At 39.7% G+C, this 20,229-nt stretch overlaps 1 long non-coding RNA gene across 2 annotated transcripts in view; it reads right to left on the reverse strand.

Moving 5' to 3' along the window:
- Window positions 1-163: 163 nt before the first annotated feature.
- LOC110211700 (uncharacterized) overlaps window positions 164-20,229 on the reverse strand; it is a 158,608-nt gene continuing 138,542 nt past the window's right edge. For both annotated transcript variants that reach the window (XR_013484835.1, XR_013484837.1), the window contains exons 5-6: window positions 15,648-15,809; window positions 164-13,710 (exon numbers count right to left, since the gene is read on the reverse strand). This is a non-coding gene — a long non-coding RNA (uncharacterized LOC110211700). The remainder of the gene's footprint in view (window positions 13,711-15,647; window positions 15,810-20,229) is intronic.

A 20,229-nucleotide genomic window follows, 5' to 3' on the forward strand; every position in this document is an offset into this window, starting at 1 on the left:
GGGGTTAAGTGACCTGCCCAAGATCACACAGCTAGTAAGTGTTATGTGTCTGAGGCCAGATTTGAACTCATGTCCTCCTGACTTCAGGGCCGGTGCTCTATCCACTGCACCACCTAGCTGCCCCCCTCTTCTCTTTTCAAGAGAAAGAATGCACAGTAGGGCATTTAATTTGATAAACATTTATTAATATGTAACACAGTGCTAGGCATTGGGTATACAAAGGTAAAATGAAATTACACAGAATGAAGTCCTCAAGAAGCTTGTAATCTAACATATACACAAGGAAGGATGTTAAAAGAACAAAGAGGCCTGGCCAAAGCACACTGAAAAACTGTAGGAGAGAAATTTTCTTTTGGAGGAGGTTCAGGCAAATGGGAAGGTTTCATGGAGGTGATATCAGAACTAGAATTTGATGGATTTTAACTGAAGAAATGAAGGGGAGGCAGAAGAATAGATAGCACTTCTAAGTGTGAATAAACACAGATGACGAGAACAAAACAAGGAATGAGGCAGAGAACTACGGAAGGATTCCTTTCATTCACATGGATCTAAGATCTCATCAACATGGGTATTCCTTTCAAGGATACAAGATGCCATCCATCCATGCCAGCCCATCCCGTGTGACTCTTGTCTGTGTTCTTCTACAAGTTTCTTATGGGAAGTTCACCCAAAGTGCATCATTATGTCTTCTTGACCCTGTGACTATGATAGCAAGGATGAATGTGAGCTGTCCAGTAGGTAGCTCTCTTTCCCCTCACATACCTGAGCCATCTTTGATGACATCCTTTACTCTGTCACTCCAAAATCCTTGTTTGTAACATGTTGTCATCTGATCATACCCACTCCATTCCCTTTTGGGTGGTTTTCAATTTCAGTTCTGAAGAGACTGAGTATTCTATGACTCATGGCCATACAAAAACTGGGGACAGTATACACATCATTCCTTAGAAGCCAGAAGAGACAAGAGGGATGATTTATATAGAACACTCAGCAGAGGCAAAGGATAGTCCAGATAGCCAAGCCTATGGTCTTTCTACCACGCTATGCGTCAGAATGAAAAGCATGATTTATTTTGTGAATGAACATATCATTCTTTTTTTGTGTGAGACCAAAGGGAATGGGGAAAAGGGTTCATCAAGGCCATATAGCTATGGCAGGTATGACCCTGGCTCTTTTGGAGTGGTAAGGAGGATTATGGGCAAAACGTGGGTCAGGGAACCGAGGTAGAGAACACAAGTCTGGAAAATGAGGGAAGAGGCCTGAGTCAAGGGAAGGGATGTTATGACCCATCTCTCGCCTTTTCTGCTTCTTGTTCAAAATTTAACGAAGGCTTTCTCAGTTAATCTTGGAGATTTAATGAACCTTCCTCCACTATAAGCCCCTATAGCAATGTAATACTAACCATTTGACAGCACCAGGACCGAGGTTAATTTGTGTAATTAGAGAGGGAGAGAGGGAGAGAGAGGGGAGAGAGAGAGAGAGAGAGAGAGAGAGAGAGAGAGAGAGAGAGAGAGAGAGAGAGAGAGAGAGAGAGAGGGAGAGATTTCTTTGGCAAAGTCTCTTAGATCATGGTTGATTGGCTCAATTCACCTCATTTGACCTGAGAAGCTGTGAAGGAGATGCTCTTGCAGGTTCTCATCTATTAATCCCAATACCTCAATTATCAAATTAAAATAAAGAACAATTTCCATCATGTTCCATCCAAGGACCAAACACAATGCCCTTGGAGCTTCCCTCCTGAGCAGTATCAGAATGGAGACCTGAGGTCTTATGGCTTCAAGGACCGAAGTAATCCTATAAATAAGCATCAAATCCCTATCAGAACAAAGAGGAATCTCTGGGGTCCCTGTTCCAAGTGGAGTCACAGACTAAAGCTTGGAAGTCAGACACACTGTAGGAGCAGTTGCTGTAACTTTGTTCTGTGACCTCCTAGTTTTACAATCTCCTTATTCTGACATTCTGAGTGGCCTCAAGGCTATACATGACCAGGCCTGTGGTTTAATTAATACAGGGAGCTCCCAAGCAAGAACATTTGTGTAGATAGGGAGTTAGATCAAAAGACTGGAGATGGCCCCAATAGGTTACATAAGGAGTAGGTGCACTTGCACCTGCTACTTTGGAGGGCACTTCTTTGTGCCAATAAATAAGCTGATTTAAATGGTAGGATGGGGTGAGGGTGGTAAAGTTCTAGATTTTGGCTATAATATTCCAAGGAGTTTTCATCTTGGGGTTTCTTTTGGGAGGTGATTGGCAGATTCTATTTCCACTTTGCTGTCTGGTTCTAAGAGATCTGAGCAATTTTCTTTTAAGATTTCTTGAAATATGATGTCTAGGCTCTTTTTTTGATCATGGCTTTCAGCTACTCCAACGATTCTTAAATTTTTTTCTTCTTGATCTGTTTTCCAGGTCCACTGTTTTTACTGTGAGATACCTTACATTTTCCTCTGTTTTCAGTCTTTTGACTTTGTTTTAGTATTTCTTGTTGTCTCATGGAATCACTGATTTCTATTTGCTCCACTCTAATTTTCAAAGAGTTTGGGATTAATTGTTACTTAAATGTTTGATAGAATTCGCTTGTGAATACAGCTGGCCCTGGGAATTTTTTCTTAGGCTTGTTCAATTTCTTTTTCTAAAACAGGGTTATTTAAAGTATTCTATTTCCTCTTCTGTTAACCTGGGCAATTTATATTTTTGTAAACATCCATTTCACTGAAATTGTCAATTTGGTATATAACTAAGCAAAATACCTCCTAACAATTGCTTTAATTTCATCTTCACTGGTGATGGATTCACCCTTTTCATTTTTGATACTGACAATTTGGTTTTCTTCTTTCTTTTAAAATATTTATCACATAATTTTACTTTTAAATTTTGAGCTCCAAATCCTCTTCCTTCCTCTTACCCTCTCCCCCACTCACTAAGAAGGCAAGTAATATGATAGCAATTATACATGTGAAATCACGTAATTGAGAAGATTACACTTCAGTTTGTATTCAGAGTACATCAGTTCTCTCTGGAGGCAGATAATATTTTTTCATCATGAGTCCTTTGGAATTATCTGGGATCACTGTATTGATCAGAACAGTGAAGTCTTTCACAGTTGATCATCATTGATGTTGCTGTTGTTCATCTTCCAGTCTTGAAGAGGACCAATGACATTAGAAGGGTGATATCTTGACTTGCAAGTGAATTGGATTTAAGTGAGGGAGGGCTGTGCAAAGTCATCAGCCTCACTGTCCCCTTCAGAGTCATCTGAGTCCAGTGGCAAGACATAGGTCAGGATGACTGGAGGTGGCCCCAGATGGAGTAAGGGAGACCTTGGCCTTTTTAAGCTGAGGTCTTTCCAGGTCTCGGTTTATCTGAAGCAACACCCATTCAGTGACTCAGTTATTTAAGGCTAGGTAAGAAATGAGGCAAAGAATGGCCTCTTTTATCTAGTGAAAAAAAATCAATCTGAGAGGGGAAGACCCTCAGGGTTTCTGTCCAGAACAGAAACAATTGCTATTTACACTCACTCTGAGCCATCAAAACCCAAAGATGGCCAAATGAGGCTTGGGTTGGGACCTATTATTGGCCAATCAGTAAGAGGCAGCGTGATTTGGGTTTAAGGCATAGTCAAGCAGCTCCATGTGAATCATTATTACAACATTGCTATTACTGTGCACAACGATCTCCTGGTTCTTCTCACTTCATTTTGCATCAATTCATATAGATCTTGCCATGTTTTTCTGAAACCACACCCCTCTTCTTTCTTTTTTTTTAAATCGAATTGACCAATACTTTATCTTTTTACTTTATTTTTTTTTTTATAAAACTAGCTCCTAGTTTTACTTATAAGTTCAACAGCTTTTTTTAAACTTTCAATTTTATTAATCTCTCCTTTGATTTTCAGGATTTCTATTTTGGTTTTTAATTGCAGATTTCAAATTTGTTCTTTTTCTATTTTTTTTTTTTTGTAGTTGCATGCCAAATTCATTGATCTGCTCTTTCTCTCTTTTACTGATGTGTTTAGTGATATAAATTTTCCCCTATGTACTGCCTTGCCTGCACAAATTTTGGAATGTTGTCCCATTGTTGTCAGTGTAATGAAATTATTGTTTCTATGATTTGTTCTTTAGCCCACTCAGGCTTTATGATTAGATTATTTAGTTTCTAATTAATTTCTAATCTATGCTTCCAAGGCCTTTATTGAATGTATTTTTTTCTATGATTCAAAAATACTGTATTTAATATTTCTGCTTTTATGCATTTGTTTGTGAGGTTTTTATGCCCTAATACATGGTCAATTTTTGTGAAGGTATGAAAAAGCTATGAAAAAGGTACAACCTTTTGTATTTCCATTCAGTTTTCTCCAGAAGTCTACTATCATAGCTAACTTTTCTGAAATTCTATTTGTCTCCTTAATTTCTTTCTTATTTTGTGGTTGGATTATCGAGTACAGATATACACTAGTATAGTTTTACTGTCTAGTTCCTCCTGTAACTCATTTAACATTTTCTTTAAGAATTTTGATGCCATGCCATTTGGTGCATATATGTTTCGTTTTGATGTTACTTCTTGTCTATGGTACCCTTCAATAAGATGTAGTTTTCCTAATTATCTCTTTTAATTTAGTCTATTTTTGTTTTTGTTTTGTCTGAGAACATGATCGATACCCATGCCTTCTTTATTTCAGCTAAAGCATAATAGATTTTCCTCCAGCACCTTATTTTAACTCTGTGTATTTCTCTTTCAAGTTTGTCTCTTAAAAAAACATGTTGGATTCTAGTTTCTTATTCATTCTGCTACCCTCTTCCATTTTATTGGTGAGTCCATCCTACTCACATTCACAGTTATGATGACTATGTATTTTCCTCTATCCAATTTTCTTCTGTAATTCTTTTTTCTCTTCTTTTTTACCCTCTCCCTCCTCAAAAATCTGTTTTACTTCTGACCACTGCCTTGCTTAATTCACTCTCCTTATCACCCCTTTCTCTTAACCCTTTCCCCTCCTATACCATGTTGGGTAAGATAGATTTCTATATCCAACTCTGTGTGTGTGTGTGTGTGTGTGCGCGTATATATCTATATATGTGTATCTATCTATCTATCTATCTATCTATCTATCTATCTATCTATCTATCTATCTATGTATTCTTCCTGAACCAATTTTGATAAGAGTAAGGCCCAAGTGTTATTCTTTGCCCTTCTATTTCCCCCTCTACTATAAAAGCTCTTCCTTTGACACCTCTTTTATATGAGATAATTTTTCCCATTCTTCCTCTCCCTTCTCCTTTCTCCCAGTGCATCAATCTTTCTCACCTCTCCATTTTACTGAGATCATCCCAACATAATCAACTCACACCTGTGCCCTCTGCCTATGTAGGCTCCTTCTAACTGCCCTAACAATGATAAAGTCATTAGGTGTCATATGTATCATCTTCTCATATAGGAATGTAAACAGGTTAACCTTACTAAATCCTTTATGACTTCTCTTTCATGTTTACTTTTTTATGCTTCTCTTGAGTCTTGTGTTTGAATATAAAATTTTTTTATACAGATCTGATCTTTTCATCAGGAATGCCTGAAAGTCCTCTATTTCATTAAATATCCATTTTTTCCCTTGAAATCAGTTTTGTTAGATAGGTTATTATTGTATTATTGCTCCTTTGCCTTCTAGAATTTCATATTCCAACCCCTCTCTTCCTTTAACATAGTAGTTGCTAAATTTTATGTTATCTTGATGGTGGCTCCATGATATTTGAATAGTTTCTTCTTAATTGCTTGTAATATTTTCTCCTTGACCTGAAAACTCTGGAATTTGGCTATATTATTCTTGGATTTTTCATTTGGGGATCTCTGTCATGTGTCTAGTGGTTTCCTTCAATTTCTATTTTACCCTCTGGTTCTAAAATATTTGGGTAATTTTCCTTTATAATTTCTTGAAATATAATATCTAGGTTCTTTTTTTGATCATGGCTTTCAGGGAATCCAACAATTCTTAAATTATTTCTCCTTGATCTATTTTCAAGATCAGTTATTTTTTCCGATGAGTCATTTCACATTTTCTTCTATTTTTTTTCATTCTTTTGACTTTTTTTTTAATGTCTCATGGAGTCATTAGCTTGCATGTGCCCAATTCTAATTTTTAAGAAATTATTTTCTTGGGCAATGAGGTGGCGCAGTGGATAGAGCACCGGCCCTGGATTCAGGAGGTTCAAATCCGGCCTCAGATGCGTAACACTTACTAGCTGTGTGACCCTGGGCAGGTCACTTAACCCCATTGCCTAGCCCTTCCCCAAAAAACCAAAACAAACAAAAAAAAAGAAATGATTTTTCCTTCAGTGAGCCTTTGCACCTCTTTTACCATTTGACCAGTTCTGCTTTTTTAAGGGGTTCTTTTCTTTTCTTTTTTACATACATTTTATTCTCCCCCCTCAACCAATTACATGTAAAAACAATTTTTAACATTCAGGTTTTTTTTTTTAAGTTTTGAGTTCCAAAGGCTATTATTCTTCCCTCCCTCACCTTCCCTTCCCTAAGATAGTAAGCAATCTGATATAGGTTGTACAGGTGCAAGCATGTAAACATATTTCCATATCAATCATTTTATAGAAGAAAACTCTAACAAAAAAATGAAAGAAGGGAAAAAAGTAAAAAATAGTATGCTTCAGTCTGTATTCAGATGCCATCAGTTCTTTCTCTGGAGGTGGATAGCATTTTTCGTCATGATTCCTTTGGGATGGTCTTGCATCATTATATTGATGAGAATAGCTAGGTCACTGATAGTTGTTCATTATACAATATTGCTGTTACTGCGTACAATGTTCAAGGAGATCTTTTCTTCAGCAAGGTTTTGTACCTCCTTTTCCATTTGGCCAATTTTTTTTAAGTTCTTTTTTTTTCTTCAATATTTATCATGCTTCTTTTCACTGAGCTGTTAATTCTCTTTTCATAATTTTCTTGCATTGTTCTCATTTCTTTTCCCAATTTTTCCTCTACCACTCACATAAGTTTTCAAAAAGATTTTTTGCATTTTCTTTAGCTCTTCTAGGAATTCTTGTTGGGCTTATGTTCAATCTGCATTTTTTTCTTTGAGGCTTTACCTGTTGTTTTCACATAGTTGTCTACTTCCAAGTTTGTGTCTTGACCTCTGTTCCCATAGTAGCTTTTTATGGTCTGGTTCTTTTTACTCATTTCCCCAGACAATTTCTTGACTTTGAACTTTATGTAAGGTTGGACTCTGTTCACCTGAAGCAGTTCCCAAGCTTCAGGCTTTTTTCAAGCTGCTGTTTTCACAGCTAGTTCTGACGGTTTGTAAGTTTTCAGTACTTCTAATGTGGTACGATTTAGGGAGAGGTGTGGTCACTGGCCTGCACTCTGATTCTTACGTAGGAAGGGCCCCTATTTCCTTGCAGCTGCAAGCGCTAGCACGCTTCTGCCCTGAAACTGTGACTAGCAACTGGGTATGGGCAATGGAATTGCCAAACAATGCCTGGTCCTGTACCCACTGTAAGCAGAGGGATCCTCTTTAATCTCTTTCTGTCCAGGTGTCCAATCCCCTTACATCTCTAGGCTGAAAACTCCCGCTGCTGCTGCTGCTGCTGCTTCTGTAGCCACCTCCAAGGCCCAGAGCTGGCACTGCCACAGCATATGCTTCAGCCTAGCCTCTACCTAGGCATCACAGACCTCTCCTTCTGATCTTCTAAGTTGTCTTGGACTGGAAAAATGTTTCACCCTGACCTTTTGTTGGCTATGCCACTCTAGAATATTGATTTGAAGTGTTAAAGTTGTTCAGAGGGGAATTTTGGGAGAGTTTGGCTGGACTTCTCCCTCTACTCTGCCATCCTCACTGCTTGAAGTTTCACAGGCTCCTTTGATTTCCTTGCTCTGATCCCAACCCAAATCCTGTGCCTTCAAAGGGACATGCTTAGCAAGAGGTTTTTTCGGTCCCTGGAAATAGTTCAAAACTGGCTCTAGCTTTAAGGACAAAACTAGGAAAAATGGATCCCAAGAGGGATTTATGCCTTGTTTGAAAATAGATTTGATCCCACACGTGCTTTTGATGTGTTTCCCTGCTATGTAACAGTACAGTGTTATTCAACAAAAATTAATTCAGCTTTAAAAATATTTACTAAGTCCCTAAAGTGGGCCAACTATTATGCTAGGTGCTGGGGATACTAAGACAAAAGCAAAACAGTCCGTGTTCTCCAGAAGCTTATATTTTACTGGAGGATACAACATGCACAAAGAGAAGTATTATACAGAATAGGGAATGAAGGAGGGCAATGAAGAGCTCTAGATGTAGGCATGTGGAAATAATGATGATCATCCAACATATAGCAATGAAGAGGGCTAGTTATTTAATCTAATCATTAAAGGTAGGCAGGGGGAAGTAGGTAGGGAAAAGTAGGTACGGGAAAGAATTTGCTCGACCTATCTAGTAGGATAACTAGAAAATTAGCCTAACTGTAACAAACATCTGACTGTACCCACTTACCCTGCCCAGGTCCTTCTAGTATCAGTTTATGGTTTTAAAAAGTAAAAAATAATTTTCATATACTATTTTATAAAACTGGGTGGCACAGTGGATAGAGTACTGGATTTGGAGTCTGGAAGAGTCATCTTTGTGAGTTCAAATCTGGCCTCAGACACATACTAGCTGTGTGACCCTGGGCAAGTCACTTAGTTGCCTCAGTTTCCTCATCTTTAAAATGAGCCGCAGAAGGAAATGGAAAACCACTCCAGTATCTCTGTTAAGAAAACTCCAAATGGGGTCATTTGGTAAATAAGACAAGACTTAAAACAACCAAACAACAACATCACAAATTGGGCTTGTATCTCACTCCAGATTGAAATCCAGAAAAATCTCCCAATACGCTATTTCATTTCTTGCCTTAGGTCCATCTCAGTTTTGTAGAGCCCAGAAGGAAGACACATTTACATTATAACTTAGGCATATTTATTGTAAGAAATTAGAAGATAGTAGGACACACTGTAGAGACTCCCAAATGCTGCTTCTGTTGCTTGATAAAAAAAGGATCAGCCATGAGCAAACAGCACCAGCTACCAAATCAACGACTGAGTTCACACATTCACTCTTCCCAGGGGACAACTGGGGTATTCCAATCTGGACTCCTCCTACTGGCAAAGAAGAGATATTCTGTCACAGATACGGGAGAAGGGATAGTGTCACCTTGTCCTTATGGATGCAGTAGAGGTTCTCTGTCCAAAGCTCGGTGACTCTAGAGCTCTCCAGGGTCCTGCAAACTCAACTCCACATACAATAGCCCTGTTTTTCTGACTGTACTTAGGCACTTCTTGCCCCATCTCCCCAGCATTCTGGGTGGTTAGAACTCCAACCCCACAGGTAGCCAAGAAGAAAATAGGCAGATGGCTGCCATGTAAGGTAACCCATTCATGGTGGGTCACATGGTAGTAGGACCTTACTGTCTATCAGTGGTCAGCTAGCTTCCTTTGTAGTCACTTCTCAAAATCCTCTGGCATAAGCACCTACATTCTCAAACCTGAGCTTATGATAGATAGCTCAAATGTTATGGAATGCCTCTGTACTTTAAGGCTCTCCACAACCAAAATGAGCTGCCTGTAGGTTCAATCTTCCCCAGTCACCTAGATTTGAAGTCCTTCTCAGGCTAAGGCAGAGTCATAGTACACAGTGTCTTCTTAATCTGAATCATTACCTTCTAAGCTATCATGTAGTCAAAATAGTCCATACCACCAAAAATAGACACTTCTCTTCAGATACCATTTATGATTTCTTTTCTCCTGCTCACTAGGAAGGCTAACCAACTCCCCTATAGACAACAGACAGTTGTTTTTATAGCCTTCAATAGCCTTCAACCCATGATTCAACTTACAAAAATTACCTCATCTTTTAAGGCCTTTTTATAAAAAGCAAAAAGTTGCTCAATCTCCCAACTACTTAATGTAGACTAGCTTTCGATCTGTAGCTATCCTTTGTGTTATCTGATGAATAAAGCTCTGTAAGACTTTCATTTTGACAAAGAACTTGAACATCATCCTCTGTTAGAGCCCTTTTGAACTGAAATCATGCCTAGATGGCAGGATTCTTTCATGTGAGACATACATTAGTTATGAGTATTTACATCCTCTACATCTTCTAAGACACAAGTCCATAGGTAGGCCAAGTTCCCACTAAGAACATCAGTAAGTATGGATGTAAATTCCTGGCATGTATTGATTGAATCTACTGAGATTTCTACTCAAGCCTCAATGTTCTCAGAATGTTCATCAATGCATGATTAAAATGCTTAAGCTGTGGGTCACCTTGGGGATAGTAAAAGTATAGTTCTAGAATATTATATTATGTCCTATCATATTATATTATATTATATCATATCATATCATATTATATTAAGACCATTTCTGCCACCATTTCTTCAAGTAGTTTGTTTTCAAATTCTCTACCTTGATCACAGTGGGTTCTTGCAACGAAGCCATGTATAAAGAAATACTTCTTCCACAATATTTTAGCAATTGTAGAAATTTTTCTGTCTTCCTGATCAATTTTCTTCCAGAGGTCAAAAAATTAATGCACACCAGCTCCAAAGATTTCCTGGTATTTATGCCCTAAGTCTAGTTTTTTTCTTAGTGCTTTATGCTGCTGTCTGGGGCCAGGAAAGTCAGTTTCTTACTAGCTCTAGGGTTCTCTCTTGACCCACACTCCAAAGTCATCATGTAATGCCTTCATGACCACGCAGCACAGCACTAACAACTTCCTGGTACCATGTGTAGGCACAATTACAGTCTGCTGCAGTACTCCTTTGCCCAGTTCCAATTCCTTCCACTGTCTCCTAAGGAAGGTGCCTGAAGAAATGCTGCAGAAGTGTGTTATCTGATGAATAAAGCTCTGCAAGACTTTCATTTTGACAAAGAACTTGAGCATCATCCTCAGTATCTAATGGGAGAGACAACATGCAAATAAATATGTACAAATAAGCTACATACAGGATAATTAGGAAATAATCAACAGAGGGAAGGCACTGCAATTAAGAGGGATTGGGAAAAGCCTCCCATAGAAGGTGGAAAATTTTAGTTGGGACTTCAAAGAAACCAGGGAAGCCAGGAAGTGAAAACGAAGAGGGAGCATATTCCAGCCATGAGGGACAGCCATTACAAATTTCCAGGGCCAAGAGATCAAGTGTTTTGTTTTGTTACTATATCAAAGAGTACATGAGCAGGTGTAAGGTATAAGAAGACAAGGAAGGTGGGGTTGGGGTGGGGTGTGGGAGCTAGGTTGTGAAGATCTTTGAATGCCAAAGAGAGGATTTTATGGCTGACAGGGAGTCACTGGAGTTTATTGGGGGGGAAAGTGACATGACAAGATCTTCATTTTAGGAAAATCATTTTGATGGCCAAATGGAGGATGGACTAGAGAATGAAGAGAATTGTGGCAGGCAGACTAACCAGCAAGCTCTTGTAGCAGTCCAGGTGTAAGGTGATTAGGGCCTGAACCAGGGTATCAGAAGAGAGAATAGGGTATATTCAAGAGACAGTTCCAGGGTGAAATCAACAAGCATTAGCAATAGATAGGATATGACGGGTGACAGGCAATGATACTTGTCAGTAATTTCTCTTTGGGCAAATGCAATTAGCTTCTGATGATAATCATTCTTTTGGTATAGGACTGCTCTCAAGTCTTCTAGGTTAGCATATGCATGCAAGACAATTAGTTTGCTTGGATCTGCATAGACCAACACCAGAGTATGTATTTAAAGACCAAGTCTTAAAAAGCTTGTTCATATTTGTGAGGCCTGTGATTTCGAAATGGCTTCAGAGAGTACAGGGCAAACCGACTTTTTATATCCACCAGCTAGGTCACTCAAGTGAAGTCAATTAGCATTGAAGAGTCTACTATGTGACATTCACTAGTTCATCAATAGAAACATAATTCTTTCATTTTATAATTTTATTGACATCTTCTGTTTTTGTCACTTTTATTTCCAAATGTATCCCCCCTTCCCTACCCAATGAGCCATTCCTTGTAAAAAGAGAGCAAAAAAGAACAAAAGAACAGTTCAGCAAAACCAACTGTTGTCTGATAGTATATGCAATATTCTGCATCCATAGTCCCCACTCCCCCACCTCTGCAAAGAAAGGAGGGAGGTGCATTTTAGTTAACTCTTTTCTGAGGCCAAGTTTGGTCATTATAATTAATTACACAGGGTTCAATTGTGAGTTTTTTGTTCTTTTCATTTCCATTGTTAGAGCTATCATATATATTATTTTCCTGATTCAGCTTATTTCATTCTTCATTGGTTCATATAAGTCTTCCCAGGCTTCTCTGAATTCTTCATATCAATTGTTTCTGATCGTGCTTCTTTACACATTTGCAGTAACAACCAATAAATCCTGAAGAAGACCTTAAATCTTCGTTTTGTTGAGGCAACAAGGGTTAAATGACTTGCCTAGGGTCACGCAGCTAGTAAGTATCTGAAGCCAGATTTGAACTCAGGTCCTCCTGACTCCACAGACAGTGCTCTATCCACTGTGCCACCTAGTGCCCCAAGACCTTAAGTCTTAAAGATTCTTTGGATGAAGCCAATTGAGAAATATTTTTATCTTCTCTGGATCAGCGCTCACTCCTGGCGAAGATGCTATGTGGCCCACTCACTTGACAGAAGCTCTAGAAGAACTGGCATTTCTCAGTTGATAACTTCAGATCAGCATCCTCTGGATGATCCAACATATTTGGGCTTTTCTCGTGTTATTCCAGCATCTTTCCAAAGACAATGAGGTCACTGAGATTTGCCAGCTCTTCTATAAGCTTTGTGTTTCTACTATAAAGCCACTGAAAAGTGACAGGTGCTTCAAGATGCCTTGGGATATACACTTAAACTGGTAAAAATCTAGTTGGACAGACAAAAATTGTCTTCTCTTTGTCTTTCCCTGTCATAGGAATATACTAGCATCGGTTATGTAAACTGAACACTGAAAACCACTGCCAGCCTAGCAAACAATACGAGGCATCTTAAATTCTTGGTATGTTGTATTAGAGTACTTAATTCTCTTATTCAAAATTCAAAATCAAGGACTCTATACATATTTGCATTTTCCTATTCTTCTGTATTACCGCTACAGGCAATATATACAGAATAACAGCATTTATGATGACACCATTGAGAGCAAAAAAAAAAGGAACAAAGCAGTTTAGAAAAAACCCAACACATCAGCTGTATCTGACAGTATATGTAACAGTCCAGGTGGAATGGTTCCATAAACAACAGCTGGAGCAATTAAGATGAACATTTTCAGGGTCTAGGTGACCTCTGTACCTGACCCTATCCCTGTATGCAGAAGTGAGTTCAGTGGAAATCAGACTGTGCAGAGCCAAAGCTGAATTAGCCTGTCAAATACAACCAACATATTTGTTGCCTTGTAGTCCACTTCTCTAGCAGAAGAAAACTCTTGTCTCTTCATCTGTCTTCAGCTGGTGTTTTTGTAGCAGTCTTGCTGTGACCTCTGCTTCCTCTCTTTTTTCTTTCTTCCAATCTTTCTTTTGATTTTTCTCTATACCTATCTGTATGCCCACTTATTCTAAGTTTCTTTTGCTGGATCTGGAATCACGTTATGTCCAACTGCAGTGTTCCCCAAGGCTTTTCTTGGGACCCTCTTCTCTTTTCTCTCTATACTCTGACTTGGTGATCTCATCACTTCTCATGGATTCAATTAACTCTGTGCTGTTGATTCCTAGATATACAGATACAGATACAGATGTATATGTATGTATGAGCATATGTGTATAGATAGATAGATAGATATGTATAGATACATAACTATATATGTGCATATCTCCAGCCTTAGTCTCTTTTCCGACCTCCAGTCCTACATCGCCAACTTTCTGTTGGATCAAGATGGATGATATCTCATAGGCATCTTAAACTAAGCATGTCCAAAACTGACCTTATTATCTTTCCACTCAAATCCATCCCTCTTCTGAACATCTCAAATGCTATCAATAGCCTCAGACACTTTATACTTACCAGCTGTATGACCCTGGGCAAGTCACTTAACGCCAACTGCCTTAAAAAAAAATGCTATCAAATACACCACCATCCTCCCAGGTACCCAAATGATATCCTCGAATCTTTACTCCCAGTAACCCCATTTAACCAATCAGTTGCTATCTTGTTATTTCTAATTTCATAAACTCTCTTACATATGTTCCCTTCTCACATGAGCACTGCCCTAGTGCAAGCACTCATCATCTCTAATTTGGATTAGTGCAACAGCCAATTAGTCTCCCTGTCTCAAGTCTCTCCTCACTTCAATCCATCCTCTATATACCTGTCAAAGTGATTTTTCTTTCTTCAAAAAATATTTATTTTTAACATTCTTTTTCATTTGAGTTCCAAATTCTCTCTCTCCCTCCAGCCCCTCCCACACATATTGAGAAAGCAAGCATTATGATACCCATCATATACATGTGAAGTCATGCAAAACATTTCCGTATTTAACCATGTTGCAACAAAAATGCAAGAAAAGTAAAAAACAATATACTTCAGTCTACATGCAGAGTTCATCAGTTTTCTCTTGGGAGGAGGATAATATTGTTCATCATGAGTCTTTTGGAATTGTCTTGGATCATTGTCTTAATTGTGGTAGCTAAGTCTTTCACAGTTAATTATTGTTACAATATTGCTATTACTGTGTACAATGTTCTCCTGGTTCTGCTCATTTCACAAAGTGATTTTCCTAAAATGCATATCTGACCATGCCACTCCCACCACTAGTCAAAAAACTCCAGTATCTCTCTATTTCCTCTATAATAAGCTATATTTGGCATTTAAAGCTCTCTGTAACCCTGTTCCTTCCTATAGTTCAGTGTTCTTACACATTATTTTCCTCTGCCCACTCTAGGATCTAGCCATTCTGGCCTACCAGGCCCTGTGCTAAGCCTTTTACAAATATCATCTCATTTGATCCTCACAACAACCCTGGGAAGAGGGTGCTATTATTATCCCCATCTTACAGATGAGGAAACTGAAGTAAACAGAGGTTGAGTAACTTGCAAGGGGCACACAGCTAGTAAGTATTTGAAGCTAGATTTTAATTCAGGTTTGTCCTAACTCTAGGCCCAGCTCTCTATTCACTGGAATACTTGGCTGTATTTTTATTTACGTGGTTTCTCTCAATAGAATGTAAGCTTCTTGAGGTCAGGGACACTTTTTGTTTTTGTTTTGTAATCGTCAGTGATTTACACAGGGACTGGAACACAATATGTATTTAATAAATGATTGTTGATTGACCGATTCCTGGTTTGAGGGACTCCATGAATTTCATATTAGCTTTCTTTCATTGTTTTTATAATGTCCTTATTTTTGCAATCAGGGTCTGCAGGTCTAAGATGAAAAGACCCACTCATGTTTTTATTACCATTGCTCCTTAACCTTTTTATAAAATGGACTGACTTCCATTTAATTTAAATTCTAGTTCAAACTGCATTCGGCAAATCAATAATGCAAAAGCAAATAACCAAACATGCAGGTCCAAGTAGCAAAACTGATGTGCAAATGCAAACAACAATAACTGAACAAAATACGGCAACATTCAGTATATGTAAGACAAGCAATACCAATCAATGCAATGGCACGTGCAAATAACCAGTGATGTGATCAATAACGTACCTCCACACAGCAGTTAATTAACAGCAGTCGGTACTATCTGAACTAAGGACACAAGGCACTATATATACATTTGCAACATTTGGACCCAGCTGGGTTAGTCCAGAGGCAAAATCTCAATAGGAAAGACAAACACCAAATCCTAGGATGGAATTCCAAGATTTCCTGGGAGAAAGGAGAAAAAAATTTAAATCCTAATTAAAGTTTAATCGGTATTATTAACATTTTCTCCATCACTTTCTTCTAGACAATCCACAAAACAATAAATCAAGTCCTAATTTGTAGGGCTTGTGGGGAATTTGTCAATTTCTGAGGCGTAAGAGCTCACACTGAAAATTTAACAATTGAATCTCCCAAGCTAGTTTGTGTTGGCTCCAGCATGCCCCTGCCTTGACCCTGGCCACAGATCAGCAAGGCTAGCCATAGCTATCCCTTATATTCATGATATTAGTCACAAGGTCTTGGAACAGTAGGGATGGCCCAATGAACACCCACCCTCATTACTAAAAGCACAACTCTGTTTTGGGGCTGGAAATGAACAGGGAAGAAGGAGAAGGTGTTCCTCCTTCTCTAAAATCATTCCCACTGAGCTTTTGTCACACAAATCCTATACAAGTTACCTCCCTTAGTAGGATTAGTTTGCTGCCCATGAACTCCAGTTAAAGTTTATTTTTAAGTAATGAGTGGGAGGAAGCAGGGCAAGGAGGCTGTTCATAATCTTCACAGTGCTTCCTCAAGGGGAGAGCAACCATTTCAGTAGTTCGAATTATATTTTCAGTACTTTCCCCACCTCAACCTTTCAGAAGATTCCAGTTGGCTATTAGGGGCGCTCTTCCTCTCCCCATCAAAGAGCATCAAAGGGCCTTTCCTACCAGTCTCCGTGCCTAAAGCCAGTAGATTCCCCAGCCCCATTGGATTCCTCCTTGCATTCTTAGTCATAAGCTCAGCACAAGACAAATATCAAACATCAAGGCTGTGGTCATTGTGGCTTCCTATGTTTCAGCCATTTCACTACACTTTACAAACTGAAAGAACAATATATATAAGATGCTTAATAAATGTTTTTGGCTTTGGTTTAATTTGAGGCAATTTAATTCCCAAAAGGCTATGCTCCCCAGATGTTCCTCCAGCACTCCCACTTTGACTGAATTCAAACGTCACAGAACAAATCCCCTTAAAAGGATTTGTTCTGTAAAACTTGGACTCAGTCAAGAGGCTACACCCAAGGACCTAGAAGTCTACATGTGGCCTCAAGGCCACAGATTTCCCCATCCCTGGTCTAAGACATCAAGATCAGAATTATCCTCTGCTCTTCTCTCTAATTTTTTGGGTTTTAAAGTATAAATTAGAAGCTCAATTATGCTTCTTTTTCCTACCCATATTGGAGATCAATTCTGAATTAGAACCTGCTGTAAGGGTCCTACAAACTCTTTCCGTAGCAGTTTAACAACGTCTATGTATCCCTACCCTGATCAGAGAGGTTAAGGTACATATCAGAAGCACACAGCAGGATACTACCTATATTCAAATTAGAAAGTCTATGCCAGGGCTTCTTAAACTTTTTGCACTCGAGATCCCGCCAGTGCTTCTTAAAGAGTTTAAGAAGTAGGGAGGCGGAGCCAAGATGGTGGAGTAAAAGCAGTGACTTGCTTGAGCTGTCCCCCAAACCCCTCCAAATACCTGTAAAAAATGGCTCTAAACAAAGCAGCAGAACCCACAAAAAGACAGAGTGAAACAATTTTCCAGCCCAAGACAACCTGGACGGTTATCAGAAAGAGTTTAAAAAGTGCTGGGACTTGGTGATTTCCTCTAAGGACATGAATATATGTAAACTATTTGGAAACTTGGGAAGGGGAGGATGGTCCTAGTTCTAAGTGATATTCCTAGCATGATTCAACCAATGGCCAGCCTGGTCCTGAATTCACTGAATAAAAATATTAAGGGGAATGTTGTTACTTAATTAAAAGCAAAACTAGCCAGAGGAGCTGATTCTGACATTGTTAAACAGCAGCTTTGGGCTGATCATGGAATAAGTGGCAGAGATTGAGTTATCAGAAGTATGAGGAAGGGAGGGAGAAAAGGGACTCCTCCTTGACCTTTGCCCTCCATCCCAAATGCTTCTGAGATCCTTTAGGCAGTCGGTGGCTGGGGAATGAAGAAGGAGGCAATAATGTCACTTTACTTTAGCACCTAAGCTCACTGCAGTTAGGCACTGCAGTCTGAAATTTCTCTCTGAGTATGTTGCCCCCCTCCACTTTTAGGGACATCGGAAAGTTCCAAGATCTCTGAGAGGTGCCCAGTTTTCTAGACACAAACATTCCTAGAGCAATTCTAAGGAAGAGATCAGCCATGTGACTCATCTCCTTTCTCCTCCCAGGGCCCAGCTAAATTGGTTCTCATGCAGCAGCTGAATCATGCTGCCAAGAGAACAGCTGGTATGGAGCTAGAGCCTGGAATCTGTCACCAAACAGCCCTTTCCCTGGCCACTCAAAGCGTGGGGTGGGACACTGAATCAAGGCTCCTTGAGGAATCCCTTGTACACAGAGGCAGAGAGACCTTTCTAATCATGAACTCAGTTGGACCCCACAAACTTACGATGAAGCTAAATGAGAGTATAAAGGCTATTCCAGGGAGTATGTGCTCAGACACCCCTGGGAAATTCCAAGACAAAACAACTCCTTCTTTGAGTTTTAGGAGATTAAGAACTTCCAGGTTGCTCTCCAGCCATGTGGTGGCCCAGTGCTGAAAGAAGGATTTGGTATTTTTGAATGACCTGATGCGATAGACCCAGAGACCCTTGACCCTCCCCCTTCCCATGAAAGCAGGAAAGGAGCTGAGTGCTGCATCCATTAAAAGACTGGCAGCTCCCTTTGATCCCAAGAAGGGGTGGAGGATGGCCCTTCTCTCTCACTAAATGATGGCAGTGGGGCCTGCTCCCAAAGATCAGATTGAGTAGTTCTGTCCAGAAGCCCTGGCTGCCCTTGGCTTCTCCTGCATGCCATCTCCATTAGCATTAGCACTGAGCATCACCAGAAAGGTCCTGTGGGGCCTAGGAGGCTCACTGCACCTGCCACTGGTTTGGTTGATCTAGCTGCTTCTTCACAGCACTCACGGCCTTTCAAGACCACCATGCAAGCTCATAAGGTCAATGTTAAAGGGGCAAAGGGCAGCCAGAAGCCCCATGCAAACCCAACCAACTCAAGTCCATGCTCCAAATGGAGAAGACAGCAGCTCTGGAAACAGAGAGAGATCCTGGGTTCCAGTTCCTTCCCTCCCCCACCACTTCATACTGACTGTGATATCTGGCAAGTCACTTAACTTCTCAGGAAAAAACCCCAAGCATTTATTAAGCATCTACCATGTGCCAGGTACATTTGATCTCATTTGATCCTCATAACATGGGGGTGAGGAGTAGGTGCTATTATTCTCCTCATTTTACAGATGATGAAACAGGCAAGTGGAGGTAAATGACTTGCATCCGAGGCCTGGTCTGAACTCTGGTCTTCCTGACCCCAGGCCCAGTGCTCCAGCCACAGCACCATTTATCTGCCTGTAAGGCAGCTCTCTCAGGGCTCTGAGCACACAATTTTCAGAGATGGTAGAGGGAACTTCCTGACTTAGAAGAGGCTCTCTGTGCCTGAAAAATTCTAGGTCTAGTACCTAGCCAAAAATTATATATGTGGACTACTGCCCTAATATATGATATGCATTACAAAACATACATAAAGTAGATATTAAGAAGGATGAGATAAAGATGAAATAAGTAATGTTTTAAAAATGATTTATTAACAGTGCAAAAACCTTTTTATATTTTTTAATGAGAGTAATATGATTGGATATGTTTCATCATGTTTTTAAATCTTGGTTTAACATTTTGTGATGCAGTGATGTAAAAGGTCTTGTCCTAAGTTTGGTATATTTTGAGTCTTGCTTTGAATGGCTGTCATAGCCAAAAAAAGATACCTCACAAAGGCATAAGGTGAAGCATGCTGCCCACCTTCAGATAGAGGGGTGGTGGACTAAGAGTGCTCCCCTTAAGCATGGTGTAGTTTCTTTTCCAGAGCCCTTGTGGAGCTATCAATCTATATCTAGTCTGTAACTGGCTTCCAATCGCCAGCTGATCCAGGATACCACTAGGGCGCTGATGGGAAGATGGGAAGTCAAAAGTTCTCTGGACCGTTCGAAGCTTGTAAGGTCTTCCTCCAGCCAAAGCAAGGGGAGAAGCAGGAAGTCCAGGCTGAGGCCAAGGCTCCTTCTTCCTCAGCCCCACCAAGTTCCTCCTAAGGAGTTTTATCAGAATCCTGTAGTCACACCAATATCTTGAGTAACTCCAGATGTTCAACTAGCTTGATGTTTTATTGAAGTGCCAACCAAGTTTCTTGAACTTATCTGCACAATGTTCCCAAGCAACTTCACTCTAACTCCAAGGACTTGATCTAAAGCTTATGATTGATTCGTTGAAACTACAGCTATCCTTTCTACCTCTCAGGGGGGTTAGGGGCATGGGGTCCCTGCGATCTGGATGTAAAATGTCTTGGCCCTCTCTTTGTACCATAGGAGAAGTCTGAATTTTTTTCTTTTTCTT

The sequence above is a fragment of the Phascolarctos cinereus genome, unplaced genomic scaffold (assembly GCF_003287225.1).
Source record: "Phascolarctos cinereus isolate Bilbo 61053 unplaced genomic scaffold, phaCin_HiC Scaffold_2;HRSCAF=192, whole genome shotgun sequence".
NCBI lineage: Eukaryota > Metazoa > Chordata > Mammalia > Diprotodontia > Phascolarctidae > Phascolarctos > Phascolarctos cinereus.